This window comes from Melospiza georgiana, chromosome 2 (genome assembly GCF_028018845.1).
Source record: "Melospiza georgiana isolate bMelGeo1 chromosome 2, bMelGeo1.pri, whole genome shotgun sequence".
In the NCBI taxonomy this organism is placed as follows: Eukaryota; Metazoa; Chordata; class Aves; order Passeriformes; family Passerellidae; genus Melospiza; species Melospiza georgiana.
The window spans coordinates 15,130,119-15,146,023 of record NC_080431.1 but is presented as its reverse complement, the minus strand read 5'-3'; positions in this window follow the sequence as shown (position 1 = coordinate 15,146,023).

Below are 15,905 nucleotides of genomic sequence, written 5' to 3'. Positions count from 1 at the left end.
CAGAATGGATACCCTGACTTGCAGCAAGTGACTTATAACCCAGTATCCTCAATGGGAATGTAAACAGTATAAACACATTTGACTCTACCCTTGATCTGACCATTTTCTGCATAGGAAACTCAATGCCTAAAGTATGTCCAGTAAGAAATGTCCAATGGATCTCTCTTCCAAGGACTCATCTCACACCCATAGTTATGTTTTGTGTCTACCACGTCATCTCTTGGGGAGCTCCATGGGTTAACTGCTCACTTCATGGACCCACATACAGCAGGTGAAACTCACTGGTGAAGTTCCTGAGCCAGCCTGTCCAGTGTTGCAAAGTTTGTAATAATTATAAATGCAGGTAAGCATTTCAGCCAAGTGAGCATGCTGGGGGACTTCAAACAAACTTGGTGTATCTTAATACCTAACACTCAGGTCTTCAAGCACTTCTATGAGCTGGTGCCTCATGCCCTTTTCCCTGTGAAATGTCAGCCAGGCCCATGGCTGCAACCTGGCTCTGGCTTGAGGCAATGCAGATCACAGCCTGAAAAGCAGCTCAGAATAAAAGGCTCTCAGATTGTCTGCCAGTGCCTCAAGAAATGGAGTTCCACTCCTAAAACGTCAAAGGTATGTCAGTGTGAAGAAGAAAAAAAAGGAAAAAAAAAAAGGAAAAGTGTGAAAAGAGGTTTTACTGGCAGCCAGGAAAATATAACTCCTTTTACTTAATTTTTCTCTGCCTCTTTCTGAGCTTTTAGCTTTATTTCAGTGGAGGAAAAACAATGGGGAAAAGAGTTAAAAGGGAGTGAGAGCAAATAAGTATATATTTGCTTTGTATTAAAGAATCATATGCATCAAGGGATGAAGTCCTTGCAAGTCTTCAACACCCTTCCCCATATCCTGTATCTGAAATTCCTTCTTCTCCCCTCATTCACAGCCAGGACAGCAGCTGCTTGCTGTGCTCAGCTGTCTCACAGGTACAATCCTTCTTGCTCTGAGTGACACAGCTAAGGAGATGATTTTTGGTTTCATGGCACTTCTTTCAGTTCTGGGCACGTTTCAAGAGACTCCAAACTTTGATTGACTCAAGGACTTCAGGGCAGAGGGGTAAAGGTAAGGGAAAGGTTACCCAAATGGACATAATCAGAGGATTGCTGCAGAGCTGGAGCAGAAATGAAGCAGCACATACTTCTGCACTGCTCTTGGAGCCCCAAGCAGAGCCTGGACATACTGAGTTGTCTTTATCCCCTGAAAAGGCTCCATGGATTTTCACAGACCAGCACATCTCAGAGCTCCTCTCCTTTTCCCCTGGCTTCCCCACCATTCTCAGTGCCCAGCCATAGTGACATCCCAACAAGGGTGACACCCCCTGATCCCCCCATCACCAACTCAGCCAACAAAGAGGTTTTCCTTCCTGCCACCTGAGCCCCAGGCACAGCCACCTGGCTCGGGGCCAGCAAGGCTTCTCCCATCACCAGATCCCCATTGGTTGTTCTTCCTCCCAGGGCCCCTGTCTGGCTCTTCTCCACTAATGTTCTCTGTGTCATTCCAAAACAATCAGCCAGCCACAGTGCTTATGTCTGGTGAGAGCAGCGGGTCAGGAGTGTATCCAAGCAGAATGTGGTGTAAATAACTGACTCCATCTGCTTGGGGTCAGAACAGCTTCAACTCATCAGAGGGAACCAAAGAGTCTCCAGGGTGGTGGAGGGACGTTCTGAATCCATCTATGGAGCTGGCACTGGGAGAAGCCAAACATGCTCTTAGTGTTTACGCTGTCAGGCCGCGAGGTATTCATCTTCATCCCAAAACACATTCCTCACAGAACACTTCTGGGCCTCAAACTCTGTCATTGGGAGAGCTAAGGAAATGAAAACTGGGAGGATAATGCTGAGCTGTCAGGCCTCATGTACAGCAGCAACTGCTCCCATTCCTGGGATCCCTCCTGAGAGGCATCAGGGCATGGCACTGTGCTGCTTGGCTTTCATGGTGCCACAGTCGTGTAAAACAAAGGATTATATCCCTATCCACTTTTAGTTTGCTGCCATATGGGGAAGGTGCAAGGGAGCAAAGGGGTTGTTGCAAATCCAAGCTGGAAATTTTCTTCCTTGGGTCCCCTCTAGTAGGCTCAAAACCTCTAGAGCAGTGGATGGTCAGCATTCATTGAGAGAGGGATGGTGGGCACTGCTGGTGATCAGGACATGTAGGTACCAAACAGAGATCTAAGCAGAACTACCCCAGAGATCTGGCAGAACTATCCTTGGCACTGAGCCAAGACATGGTCTTAGGAGGGCTGCAAAACAGCACAGACAGTCCAAGTGTTAAAAACCTTGTCTTGGTATGTCATATATGGGAGAGAGCAGGAAAGTGACAGCAGGTAGTGTCACCCCCTCTAGCTCCAGTTACACATCAGGAGGTGTTTTCACCAGGCTGTAAGGGTCCAAACCAAAGCAGATAACAAATACTGCCAGGCTCTGGCACAGGCTGCCCAGGACAGGGGTGCAGTCCCTTTATCCCTGGAAATGTTCAAAAGCTGTGCAGATGTGTCACTTGTGGTGTTTGAGTGGTGTCTTTGGCAGTGCAGGGTTAATAGTTGGATTTGATGATCTTAGAGGTCTTTTTCAACATGAATGATTCTATGACTCTATATCAACTTCAGCAAAGTTGATTCTGGCTTGGGGAGCAATGCCAGGAAAATCCCATGTTCAGAGGTTTAGCCTCATCTGCAATTGGTGGTGTTATCCCAAATATTACTGTGGATTTTACATTTAGGGAGGGGTTCTTTATTCCTTAACTTTTTTGTTCCCACACTTTTCCCAGTCAGACAAGGTCAGCAGAACCTGGTAGAGACATGCCCACAAGGCAATAAGTGAAACTTCCCACTTTGTAGTGTGCACCACAGTTTGTCTTGAACAAAGCTGAGGACAGCTGAGATTTCCATGCCACTTGGGACCCAGGATTTCAAATTTGGCTTTGTTTGACTTATAACTGGGCAACACCCTGAAAAGTCCCAGATACTTTATTGACTCGTGTTTATCCTCTTAAAAGTGCAAGCAAACTGTAAGGCTTTGTTTGCTTTCTTGTTTGCTTTCAAGCTGCCATAAAAAGCAGGACAGTGCAGCACACAGAAGCTGCAGCTCCTGAAATGCAAAAAATCTTCATTTTAACATTGGCTTTAATGGGATACTTCTTCTTCTTCATGACTTTGACATTTTTTTCTTTCCCTCCCACCTGCCACCTACAGCATATAAGATTTATTCTTTCCTATCCTGCTGTTGATCTTCTGAGTCTTTAAAGATTTTCTGATGTGGAATATAGTGCTGGGAATTTGAGGGATGAGCCTACACCTGGTCTGCAAACAGCTGGAGCGGTGTCACTCTCTTTTGCTTCTCATCCCCTGGCCTGACCCTCTCTGTGCCTCTCTGCCAGAAGCACACTGGGGATGGGACGTGCCACCTTTGCTGTGACTCCCCCTGCACACTCAGCCAGGCTGTGTGCAATGACCAGGATCACTCAGAGGGCACACTGGGGGTGCCCACGGGGGTTATCCCCCTCACTGAATGGGTCTCACCCTGGCCAGGAGCAGAGAGGTTTCTCAGAGCCTGTTCACTTTGGCCTGCACTAAAAGAGCTGCAGCCCATCACTCTTCTGCTGGTGTCCAGATGAGAAATGGGGATTATACTTTTTTTATGCTCTGTTTTAAAAGAAATGGCAGAAGAGGATTTACCTCTTAAGAATTTTATTTTTCTGCCAAGACAATCCTTCTCTTTGCACCCTAGTTCCCTGCAGACACCATCTCCAGGTGACCTGAAGCAGATCTCTCTTTTTCCCTGATGTTCAGGACTGACCATTCTCTTTTTGAGATGCAGAAGTGGCATTTTAGCTGTTCTGTATCTTCTCTACATGAAGATGTGAGCACAGCAGGAATTAATGCAGGTGATTGGGTGAGCTCATGAGAAGTTTCCATGGAAGCTGTGGCATTAAACCCCTCCATCCTTTGATGGCATCCCTAAACCCTCACACTTGTGCTGGGAGCCTCATGAAATCAGAAAGAAAGCAGCAGCCTGTATGTGGAGAAGGAATTCAAGACATTAACTGAAGGGCAGATTAAGGTTAAATGGACCCCAGATCCATGCAAATATTGCCCCACAAGAAGAAAAACTTAATTGTCTCACAGGGTTTTCTCTTTTCCCCTCAAGAGAAATGTAATCACCAAACCTGTACTGTTAGGACTTTAATGCCTGAACCACAGGGTGAAATTATGGTTGGTTTAGGTAATCTGAAGGTCAGATCTGCTGGGTCTGCTCCAGCTCCATGAACCCACTGTCTAAAGTGGTCTGCAGGGAGCCCTTTGCACAGAGGAATTTCCTACCATGAGGATGGTGAAACAGTGACAGAGATTGCCCAGGGAGGTGGTAGATGCTCCAGCCCTGGAAAAGTTCAAGGCCAGGCTGGACAAAGCTCTGAGGAGCCTGGTCTAGTGAAAGATGGCCCTGCTTATTGCCATGGAGTTTAGTCTGGATGGTTTTAAAAGTCTCTTCCAACCCAACCCATTCTATGAATCTATGATCCCAAAAGGCTAAGTAAGGATATATCTGCCCATGTCTAGGGGGGAAAAGATATTAAATTATTAGGTCATGCTGCAAAGGAAACCGTTGTTGGCTCTTTTCCTTCTTTCTCTTCCTCTTTCAGTTGGGTTCTACACAGCCTGTGGTTGCTCTCCACATAAAACCTACTTATAAATGCTTTCCTAAAGTGTTTTCTCCACCCCACCAGTGATTTCCAGTTGTTCAGGATATGGACTCTGTTCCTGGGAGCACTGTGCCTGCGAGGTTATAGCTCTGGATGCATTTGACAAATGGAACACACAAATGATTCCCACCTGCAGAAACAGGATGTGATAAAAGACATGCCACTTGTCACCTGCAAACTTGTGATGCAGATATCGCAGAAACCTGGAGAAGTTTGGAACAGTCTTCTTTGCAGCTGTCAGCTGCCTTTGTAATTGCCCATACCTACAGTTTTTCTCTCACTAGGCTGGAGCACTGGGAAAATTCTGAGCTGCATCTGAACATCCTCATCTGGGCTCAAGTCACACTGCAAATTCTGGTTCTGTTGGCAGTTTAGCCATTTGGTTTTAGGCAGGTCATGAGCTAACTTTCTATTGTGCTGTGTTGTAACATAATGCTTCTTTTTTTTTTTTTTCTTCCCTTCCCTTCCCTTCCCTTCCCTTCCCTTCCCTTCCCTTCCCTTCCCTTCCCTTCCCTTCCCTTCCCTTCCCTTCCCTTCCCTTCCCTTCCCTTCCCTTCCCTTCCCTTCCCTTCCCTTCCCTTCCCTTCCCTTCCCTTCCCTTCCCTTCCCTTCCCTTCCCTTCCCTTCCCTTCCCTTCCCTTCCCTTCCCTTCCCTTCCCTTCCCTTCCCTTCCCTTCCCTTCCCTTCCCTTCCCCTCAAACCCTGCAAATAGCTGTCCCACATTCACACCTGAAGGCATCACTGAATCTGGCTCTCCCTCAATCTCTCTCCTCTCAACCTCTCTGGTTTTGATGTTCAGTCTCATTTCATGGCAACATGTGGTTTTGTTTCCATCTGTTTATTATGGCGTCTGCTCTGTTGTGAAGAGGAGCTGGGTCTTCAGCTGATGGATGTGGCCCCACAATTTTTAAAAGAGAGGTCTGATTGCTTTTAAACTTTAACATTATGCAACTTTCCATTGGCATCATAAAAGACAGCCTTGAAATGCTTAGCTGTGTTTTAGACACAGCTTTTTCTTGGGATAATGAAGATGGGTTGGTTCCATGAGAAGCCTCAAGGACATTTCAGCTCTAATTATATCAAAGGGATCAAATATCAACAGTGAAGGACAAGATTCTCTTACTCCTCACCAGTACCTTCCACCTGGAGACAGCTCTGTTGCAAACAGATCTAACTGCCTGACTGGATTTGCAAAGTAGTCTTTAGAAAGTTCCTTTAACACTTCCAAAGTAGCCTTTAGAAGTTCCCCTTCTAAAAGGGCAAAAACAAAGGTACCAAGTCAGCATTGCATACATTTCTCTTTGTTTCTCCAGCTCTGGGTGGCAAAGGTTGCACAGACTTGAGCAGCACAGGGTCAGACCTGAAGGGAGAACCAGAGCTGGAGGGTCCTTTGCATTTTCTCCTTTCATTGCCTGGTCTGTCTTAGTGGCTTCATCCTATGTGGCTTCATCTGTCTGTCCTCAGAATCAAAGCTGACACTGCAATATTATATTTTTAAAATTTTTGTTTGTCACAGTATTTCTGTCCCAACCCAGAAGCAGCATGAATGGGGTGTGCTCAGCCTCAGCACTGGAAGGAATTGACATGAGCTGGAGGGTCCTGTCTTCACTGATGTGGCTTCACATTGCTCTCTGAGAGTAACCAGAAGAGCAAAATTTCATCCACCAAAATAAAAGTTAAATTAATGACCCTCACTCTTGCATCCCTTTTGGAAGGAAAGTCACACGCACACAAACTCTCTGAGAATGGTGTTTTCCATCTAACTCTCCATCCAGTTATAACTGACTAAACTGCTTTATATGCCCTTGGATTCGGGCCCAGAAAATGTGATGTCTCTTAAAATGATTGTGTGCATATATATATATATATATATATATATATATATACACACAGTACTTTATACCAGGCAATACCTTCTGAAATGTAGGTGGCCAGAAACTGGCTGATCTTCTCCTATTACATATTTCAGAAATAAGCTGACATTCGTATATAAATTCTGCATAAGCTTCATGAAGTCTTATTACCAATAGTGAAAGGGAATATCAACAACTGCTTAGCTGCTAATATGGGCGGGAGATAATAAGGAAGGTGGCTGGGCAAATTGCATGTCCAGGAAATTTTGCCAATTACACAAAAATGGAAGGGCTTGGGGGAAAAAAAAATCTTCATTATTTTCATGGAAATAGGTACTCTGAAAGGAAATTTGAAAATGGATGTATAGGATCCTAATTAACTTTAATGTTTCCTGTGTAAAGTCTTAAAGTTAAAGATTGATTTTCACAATAAACCTTACAAGCATAATGGCATGGAGGTATGATCACAGATCACGTACCAGATGGAAAGCTATGGATAAAGAAGTGCTGCTCTTATAATGAGCTTTGTCTTCTTTTTCTTCTCAGGCAAACCTGCATCAGTTTGAAAGAAAGGGATCAGACCTGAAGTGTGTAGTAAGAAAGACTCCAACTACTAAAGCACGAATAAAAATGGAAGAATTCGGCCCAAAACCAAACTCAGTTAGGAATAGAAAACATATGTATCAAAAATAATTGAAATTTCAAGGAGATTTCTGATACACAAATTGCATTTCTAATTTAGTCCCGGCATCATAAATTGAGTAATCATAAAGACTTAGTCAAAACTTTTATTTTCATAACCAAAGGAAGTGTAGTTTTCACTGAAATGAAAACTACTTCAGCACAATCACAAGTTAAAACTAAGCAGGCACATTTAGACAATGTCCAGGGTCTGTGTGTCTGCATCTTCATGGAAAAGAACATTTTGACCTTTTTTTGCATAATATTCTATGGGACAAGTACTTGTTTCACACACACAAAAATGTACACTAAGGACTCTTAAAAGTTGGATTTCAAATTAAATTGGGTGGTTCTCTTGAACTCAATATTTTTTGAGGGAATAGATTTTTTTTTTTCTGGTGCATTTTTGTGTGTGTTTGCACGTTCAGATTTCAGGAAGTGGAAACTAACAAAATAAAAGCCATCCCTTCAAAGCAGAAAAGTGAGTTCTCGCTCCTAATTTTCACCCAAAATATGGGTCATAGAATCATAGATTCCCAGAATAGTTTTGTTTGGAAGGGGCCCTAAAAACCACCTCATTCCAGCCCTGCTATGAGCAGGGACCCCTTCCACTAGACCTGGTTGCTGCAAGCCTCGTATAATCTTCCCTTGAACACTTCCAGGGATGGGGCAGCCACAGCTTCTCTGGGAAACCTCTGCCAGGGTCTCAGCACCCTCACAGCCAGGAATTTCTGCCCAGTATCCCATCTAACCTCACCCTCTGGCAGTGGAAATCCATTCTCCCTTATCCTGTCCCTCCAGGTCCCTGTCCAAAGTCCCTCTCCATCTCTCTCGCAGCCCCTTTAGGCACTGCTGGGCCTCTAAGAATGATTTATCACAGAATGACAAATGTCTTAGACAGAAATCCTGCTTTCAGACTGCCTTCTCTCTTTAGGAGCAAGAAATTTGGGATGGAGCAACAAAAACAATGGCAGAAAATGGGTAGGCAGCTGGAGCAGAGCCATCACTCAACACTCCCTTGGGAACTACCAGGAACTGAGGATCAGTGTCTGTCCCTGATTTCACTTTTTCTGGACTAAGAGTGTTTGCAATGTTTCTGAACTTATTTCATCCCCATGTTTCTGAACTTATTTCACAATAGCTTTTGCTATTGTGTTCCCTGTAGGAATAATATTTGTGCTCCTGGGTGCTTGCAGCAGGATGTATTTTTGCTTCTGCTGTTGTGTGAGTCCCTGATCCCTCCCCTCCCCCTTTACAGCTGCTGCTTGTGACTTTAACACCTTCTCTCTGGGGTTTGCAGAAGAATCTCCTCTTTCCCAGATCCATCCAGCATCGTAAGAACACTTGACTGTTTCTGGAGAAGATTGGTGTGTGCATGCATTGGGGCCCACTGATACTTGTGCTCATCATCAGCTGTGCCCAGGACACTGAGCCACCCCAGAGATGCTGCACTTGTCATTATCCCAGCAGTGTCCTGCTGGGCAAAAGGGGCCCTTCCTTCACTCAGGACATTTTTATGGTACATCTGATAGACTGACTTCCCTAAAATGACCCAGGCTCATGCAGCACCTGCTTTCCTGCCCATTGTGTTCTAGGACATCTCTCTACATCTCTTCTGGCTCTTGTTGGGATAAGTGTGTAAAATGAAATCTCCACCTCATCCCAACTCATCCCACCCCCTCCAACATGGGAGCAAAGGCAGTGGTTGGGCAAGCCAAGAGCATGAACCTCCTCACAAGAGCAGAGGACTCAAAGGGAAAAGCGGTGAAAATGTGCATTGTTCCCAGTGAGCTTAGGCAATATTTAAAACTCAACAATGGAAACTGACTCCTTATGAAAATCTCCAAAGCACTTAAAAATCTGGTCTCTTGCCTCCTCTCTGCACCATATACTCTGAAGTGCATAACAATGGAAATTCTGTTGCTATGTGTTCCCCTAGAAATGAGCCCTGGAAAACATCGACTCCTTCCTGTAGGTTTCTGCCATCATCCCTTCCTCAGTAATATCTGCATCTGCTTCCAGATCTGTAATCACATTTCTTTAACTGAGTGGTGAAGCAGGATTTATGTGACTCCATTTAGATTTTGTCATTTTGCAATAAGGAGATAGTTATTTCAAATTAGAATGAGATTCTGATCTAAGAGAGCATCTAGTATCTAATGATATGTGCCTGGCTAGAGGTGATAATTGAGTTTATGGAGCCCCTGTAATTACATTTTATATGTGTGCATTTTTGTGGTTACAAGTCAACTGCAAAGTGATTACATGAATATTTATGCTTGGCAGGATTAGATGCTGGTAATACACAGGATAAGCATAATTTTTTCCTCCTTTTGATTCTTTGTGCTAATATCTGGGTCTTATATTAGGATAAAGGCACCTCACCTGTGGTATTCACATACTCTTTAAACAGAGACATAATTCTCTCTCCCAGGATTTCTCCTGGGGAAGGCAGTGAGAAGTTCTGGGAGAGAGAATTGTGTCTCTCTCTGTTCAAAGAGTATGTGAATACCACACACCAACAAAAAAACCCACTAATTCCATGCTTCTTATCTGAGGCATCGGTTTGCACAGTGTTGACACACAATACAGCACTTGTATTTTGAAATACAAATACTTTTCTTTTCTGTGTGATAGTTTATATACCATTCTTGAAGGCTGTGCAATGTACCATGTTGGATCTTCTCTGCCAGAAACCTAGAAACCTTTTTGTAAGTGCCTGCATGGGTGTGGGCACAGCAGTGGTTTGTCCAGCTTTTGTTGGGTACTATAAATACAAAAATGGGTGGACACGGGAGCAAGTCACAAGGACCTTTTGGTACCTGATTTCTGCTCACCCTAAATGTGCTAATGGCAGAGAAGGGAGGGCCTGAAGAGGGCCCTTCTGCCTGGCTGCCACCCATCTGAATGAACATCAATCAGGTGGCTGCTGGGATGTCTTGAGAGCAAGGACATGATGCCCCAAGGCTGTCACCTCCCTCCCTACTAATTCTCATCAGATCTGGAGATTCAAACCGTCTAGCTTGCCCCTTCAGTTGGGGGTTTTCCTCCACAGATCCACTCATCTGGAAACATATTTTGGGAACACTGCACAAAAACCCTCTTGCAAAGCCACTCACATGTTGACCTGCCCTCTGCCTTCCAGTGCCATCAGTGCTGGGTATCTACTAAGAGTCACAGAAGGCAGGAAAGGACAGAGAAGGGAAACTTGAAGAGGGCAGCGCTGGAGGGATCCATCAGATTAGGTGCTCCTCATAAAAAAAAGCTCATTCACCAAGCAATCTGGTCTCCTTCCTGGGGTTAACATTGCCCAAGTACTATGTGAGTTCAGTGAGAGTTTCTGTTAGTCATGAACCTGATTTTTTTCTGAGCATCCCTTTACTGAATATGATCACAGTCCCTGAAGTCAGGAAAAACAAGCCAACTGTGCTCTCAGGTCAGAAGTGAAGGGAATGGTGATTAATCAAATCTGGGAAGCAATTACTCCCAGATCTGACACTGTGGCAGCAGAACCCATCCAGATACTACACAGGCATCATGTGCATTAACATTGTTATCATAACCCAGGTTTAATTACTCCAAGTTTATACAGGGATTTGGTGGCCAGTGATTTCAGAAATTATTTTTATTTTGCCAATTTTTGTGAGCAGGTTGCTGTTTGTGTGTGAAAACGATCTCTTGCAAAACATGGATCTGCAAAATGAGCAATGGGGCTGAATGCTTGGGATCTGATTTATTTCTTTGGTCTCTGCATGGAGCTTTCAGAGTGTGGAAACTTGCACCAAAAAAGGAGGAAATTATTTGAAGGAAGTCTGCTTTCAAGTAAAAAAGAAATGATTTGCTGAATGTTTTAGATAACATTAATGTTCTCAAATTTAAGGCAAGAAAAGAAACCTTTTCTAGCAGCACAGCTGAGAGCAGGAGCCATCTCTTTGATCTCTGTCTGAACACAGTGGGGTGATGCCCATGAATTACGAGCAAATGTAACGCACTGTCATTCTTAAATAAAAACACACCAGCTAATTGAATTGAGACCCCCAGTGACCAAGTGATTGGTCTGCAGGTTTGGAGATTTCTATCCTGCAATGCTCTTCAACTTGGGGTAAGTCACTTAACCTCTATGTTCCCAGTCCTCCTCCCCATAGCCCCTGTCTACTGATGAAAAATTAAGCATGATTTACACAGAGCGGTATGAATGTATTTTCCTCATCCCTCAGAACTTGTACTCTGCTATTAATCAGACCTGCCCTCACTGACAGAGCACATGGTTAACCTCCACAAGCCCTCTGTCAGCCAGGCTGCTCTCTGGGCCGGCTGCTCCAAGGATACTTGTGGGTCATGATGGAGTCAAAGGTTTGGGGACCCAAACATTGGAGTGTGGGTTGCACTGTAAGGTGTAACCAAAGTATCTACCACCATCTACATTGCCTTCTGATGGGCTGTTAAAATGAGAGGAGCAGTGGTGGGGAAGATGAAACAGGAAAGCCTTATAAATATGATTGTCTGGCAAAAGATTTTGAGAATATAGAAACTGTAAGTGAGATTGCAATGAAAGCAAGTTTTGAGATCCCTTAGTTACTGAACAATGGGAAAACAATGGTGTGGCCGCTGAAGGTAATCCCCTTTAGATGAAACAATTCCCTCTGCTTGCAGACAGGTCCAAGGATCCGAGTAGACCCTGCCAGCTTGGCAGAAGGGGTCCAAAGAGTAGCTTTTAGGGTTTAAAATGTAGCACAGTATGGTAATGTAGTGATTCTTATAGGTGGTATGGAAATGCTATAGGATTTGTATCTTGTACTAGATTGGTTAGTGAGAATCAGAATGTTCAACACAGAAGATGATTTATTGTATTGTAATGGGAACTTCGCTCACTTACTTTCTATATCCTTACTCTTGCCTCTTAGCTCTTACCCCTTTTACTCTCTTATGCTTCTACTCTCTGACCCTCTCATCCTGTCTCCCCCTCTCTTCTCTCGGGCCTGCTCCGAGCTGTGGCTGGCAGCTCCCAGCAGGGCCCTGCACCCAGGCCCTCTGCAATAAACTGCAAGTTCCACGACCTGGGAGCAGAGATCTCTCGTCTCCGTCCGTCCCGACTGTGCTGACCCCCCATCACTCCTACAGAGCAGTGTTTCTTCCCCTTCTCCGTCACTCAGCCCTGATAACTCCCTCTGGGGAGGCAGTCACACTCTGAGGGGGCCAACTCTGCTAAAGGACCATCAAGGACTCCCCACAATGACTCACAGAATTATATTATCCCGTTGTGGAATTCCCTGCCCCGGGGGATGTACCAAACAGACTGCCTGTGTATAATTTGGGGCTTGGGACACCACAATACCACCAGGTGATACCCAGAGGACAAGAGCTCCGGATCTCCAGAGAAAGAGGAGACTTTTTCACAGGATCACTGCTTAGACAAGGCTGTATCCATCCTCCAAAGGGACTGCAGCCAGCATTTAATCAGACTGCCACTGCCACCCTGACCAACAGAGTCTCAGCTCATATTCTGACTTTCTCTGTTTAAGCCAGTGTTTCTGTACTATTGCCTTTATTGCAATTTTCCTATGAAATTGTAGCTCTGACTTGAAATCTCTCAAAGGCATTTGTGTGGGGATTCCACCTCCTGGCTTACCTTCCACAAAGGCAAATCAGCACATGGGATCAAGCAGGGAATATGGTCCCTTGAGACAATGCAAAACATCTATTCTCTCATTCTTCCACACTGTGATGGGGTGTGGTATTTTGGGGGTCCCCAGGACGAAGGAGGAATTGAGAATCTGACTCCATATTCTTAGAAGGCTAATTTATTATTTTATGGCATTATATTACATTAAAGAATACTATACTAAAACTATACTAAAGAATAGAGAAAGGATACTTAAAGAAGGCTTAACAAGATACTAATTAAAAACTCTTGACTCGCCAGAGCCTCAACACAGCTGGCTGTGATTGGTCATTAAGTTAAAACCATTCACATGTTGGATAAACAATCTCCAACCATATTCCAAAGCAGCAAAACACAGGAGAGGCAATCAGATAATCATTGCTTTCATTTTTCTCCGAGGCTTCTCAGCTTCCCAGGAGAAGAAATCCTGGCCAAGGGATTTTTCAGAAAACATGACAGTGACAATGGGGCAGCTAGAACTTCCCAAAAGGAGCATCTACTTATCCAGGATCTTCATATAAGAAATATTTACACCACTAATGAGCCTAACTCATCGTGGATGTATCAGATCAACAGCTCATGCATATCTGGCCATGTGATGACCAGCAGTACCCTGGAAGCCACGGCTTTAGGCAGGCTGCTGAATGTCTGGAATTCCAGCAGATCATTTGTAAAAGTGGTAGATCATCATTTATAAAAGAACCCCACAAAGCAGGGAGAGTAGTATCTTGATCATGGAATGAGCAAATTACCTCAGCAAGCAACAGAATAAGAGATTATACACACAGCAGCTGAATGATAGATTGGCAGTGAGACAACAGATAACAAGTAAAACAGACAGAAGAACACAGCAGGTTAAAAGCAGCTGGCCATGAAATTCATGAAGGGGGAGCTGTCCAAGGCTGGGTTTTGCCACTGTAGTTGTACCAAGCTGGATTGTAAAAGCTGAGTACATGCAGTTTCCAGGCATAGGAAATGCCTTTTCACCTGTGAAAACATTTCCCTGTTGGATGGAGAACTGGAGTTTCCCTATGGAAGAAGCCTGTCCTCAAGCTCTGGTAAGCTCTAAAGGGCAAGGTCAAATTTCAGTGAACCCAAAATGCTTCTATAAAATGCTCTTGGTCCACTTTCAAATACAGGTTTTCAGGAGCTGATAATTTTGTGTTTTGTTCCCAGCAGCTTCTGTGAAGCCAAGACACTGCAATGATAGATGACTTTCAATCACAGAAAGTCCTATCAGTTTGTAGGAGCCTTGGGGCCAACCTGACCCTCTTATTTGGCAGTCTCAGCACAAGAACCCTGGACATTCTAAATGGCATGAGACTTGCTTGGTTTGGACTGTGGCTGCTCTAGGATCTCACTGGTCACTGGAGAAACTTTCAGTAAGTGATTCAGGCTTCATCTTCATAGAGATCTGTCTTTTTTCCATGGGTTCAGGAGAAGTTCCAGTGCAGCTACTATCCTAAAGTACATCCCTCATGTAGGCTGGATGCTCCTCTGTGTCAGTGAGTACAGACTACCAATTTCCAATACTCTCCTTAGCCTCACTGGGTGCTTGGATAAAATGCAATGTCAAATGCTCTTTAGAAATAAATGGGATACCTCAGAAATGGGATAGCTCAGGAGAACTTCAGAAAACTTAATTCCTTGGAAGTCTGAGATAACTAATTGCAATTTCCCATGTTACATTTTGGGCCTATACCTTTCATCTCAGCACTGGGCACATCCAAGGAAAGTCCATTATCTGTCTCCTCTGCACCATTCCAGCAAGGACAGGTTGCTGCCAAGAGCAATAAAATTCCCCTTTGGCTTCACCAAATCAGAGAATCATTTAGGCTGAAAAATACCTCTAAGACCATTGAGTCCAACAATTCCCCCAGCACTGCAAGGTCCCCAGGTGCTACATGTTCATGGCCTTTAAATTCCTCCAGCGATGAGGAGTCCACCACTGCCCTGGTCAGCCTGTTCTGGGGCTTGAGAGCCCTTTCAGGGAAGAAATTCTCCCTATTATCCAATTTAAACCTCCCCTGGGGCAACTTGAAGACATTTCTTTTTGTCCTGTCCCTTGCTACTGAGGAGACCAGCTCCCACTTCACCATAATCTTCCTTCAGGGAGTTGTAGAGAGCAGCAGGTCCCTCCTGAGCCTCCTTTTTTCCAGTCTGAGCCCTGCAACTTCCTCAGCTGTTTATCACCAGACTTGTGCTCTGCTCTGGACCCTTCCCCAGCTTCATGAGCCTGCACAGTTCCTGGGTGAAGTGCTGGGCACACTGGATGTTCTCTGTGGTCACTGTTCCATGGCAGAGCTTTGGGGACTGACCTGGTGGCCTTTTCTCCTGCATCAATCCTTTTCATGTGCCACTGAAATCACGAGTGTGAAGATAACAAGCTTCATAATTTTGAACTCTGACACCTCATCAGTTTAGCTTTTTTCCTTCATCCAGTGGTGCAAAACCAGAGACACTGTGGGAGGGATGATGGCCCCCCATGTAAATGAGGTGGGTGTCTGGCATGCTGTGAAGGGAGCTGGTTTGTGTTACCAAGTTTCCTTGCACACAGCCAGATTTATGAATTTTTAGAGCAATATATGAAGGACTATATTCACTGAACTAATTTTAAGTGGCTTTTAAAATCAAACAAATACAGGATTGCAGCTATTCCTCCTCTGCTGTCCCATCTCTAGCTGACAGCTTGTTCCAGCAGGAAAGTAGGACCCCAGAAGGATGTATTTCACCACTGTGTATCAAAGCAAACACACAAAAAAGGGACTTCACTACTAACTTAATTTGTTACATTTGGTGCTGTCCTTTAAAGGGAACCTCCTGACCTGCTGTGGTGAGCTCTTTCTTCCCTGCCAGAGCAGTTCACGAGTAAAACCAAGGACCTTCTGAGCAGGCTAACTCCTCTGGCACAAGGTGACTTTGCGCTGCATTCCAGGGCTCTGTTTGCCAGCCTCACCCTCTCCTTGGAGCACCAAGCAGCC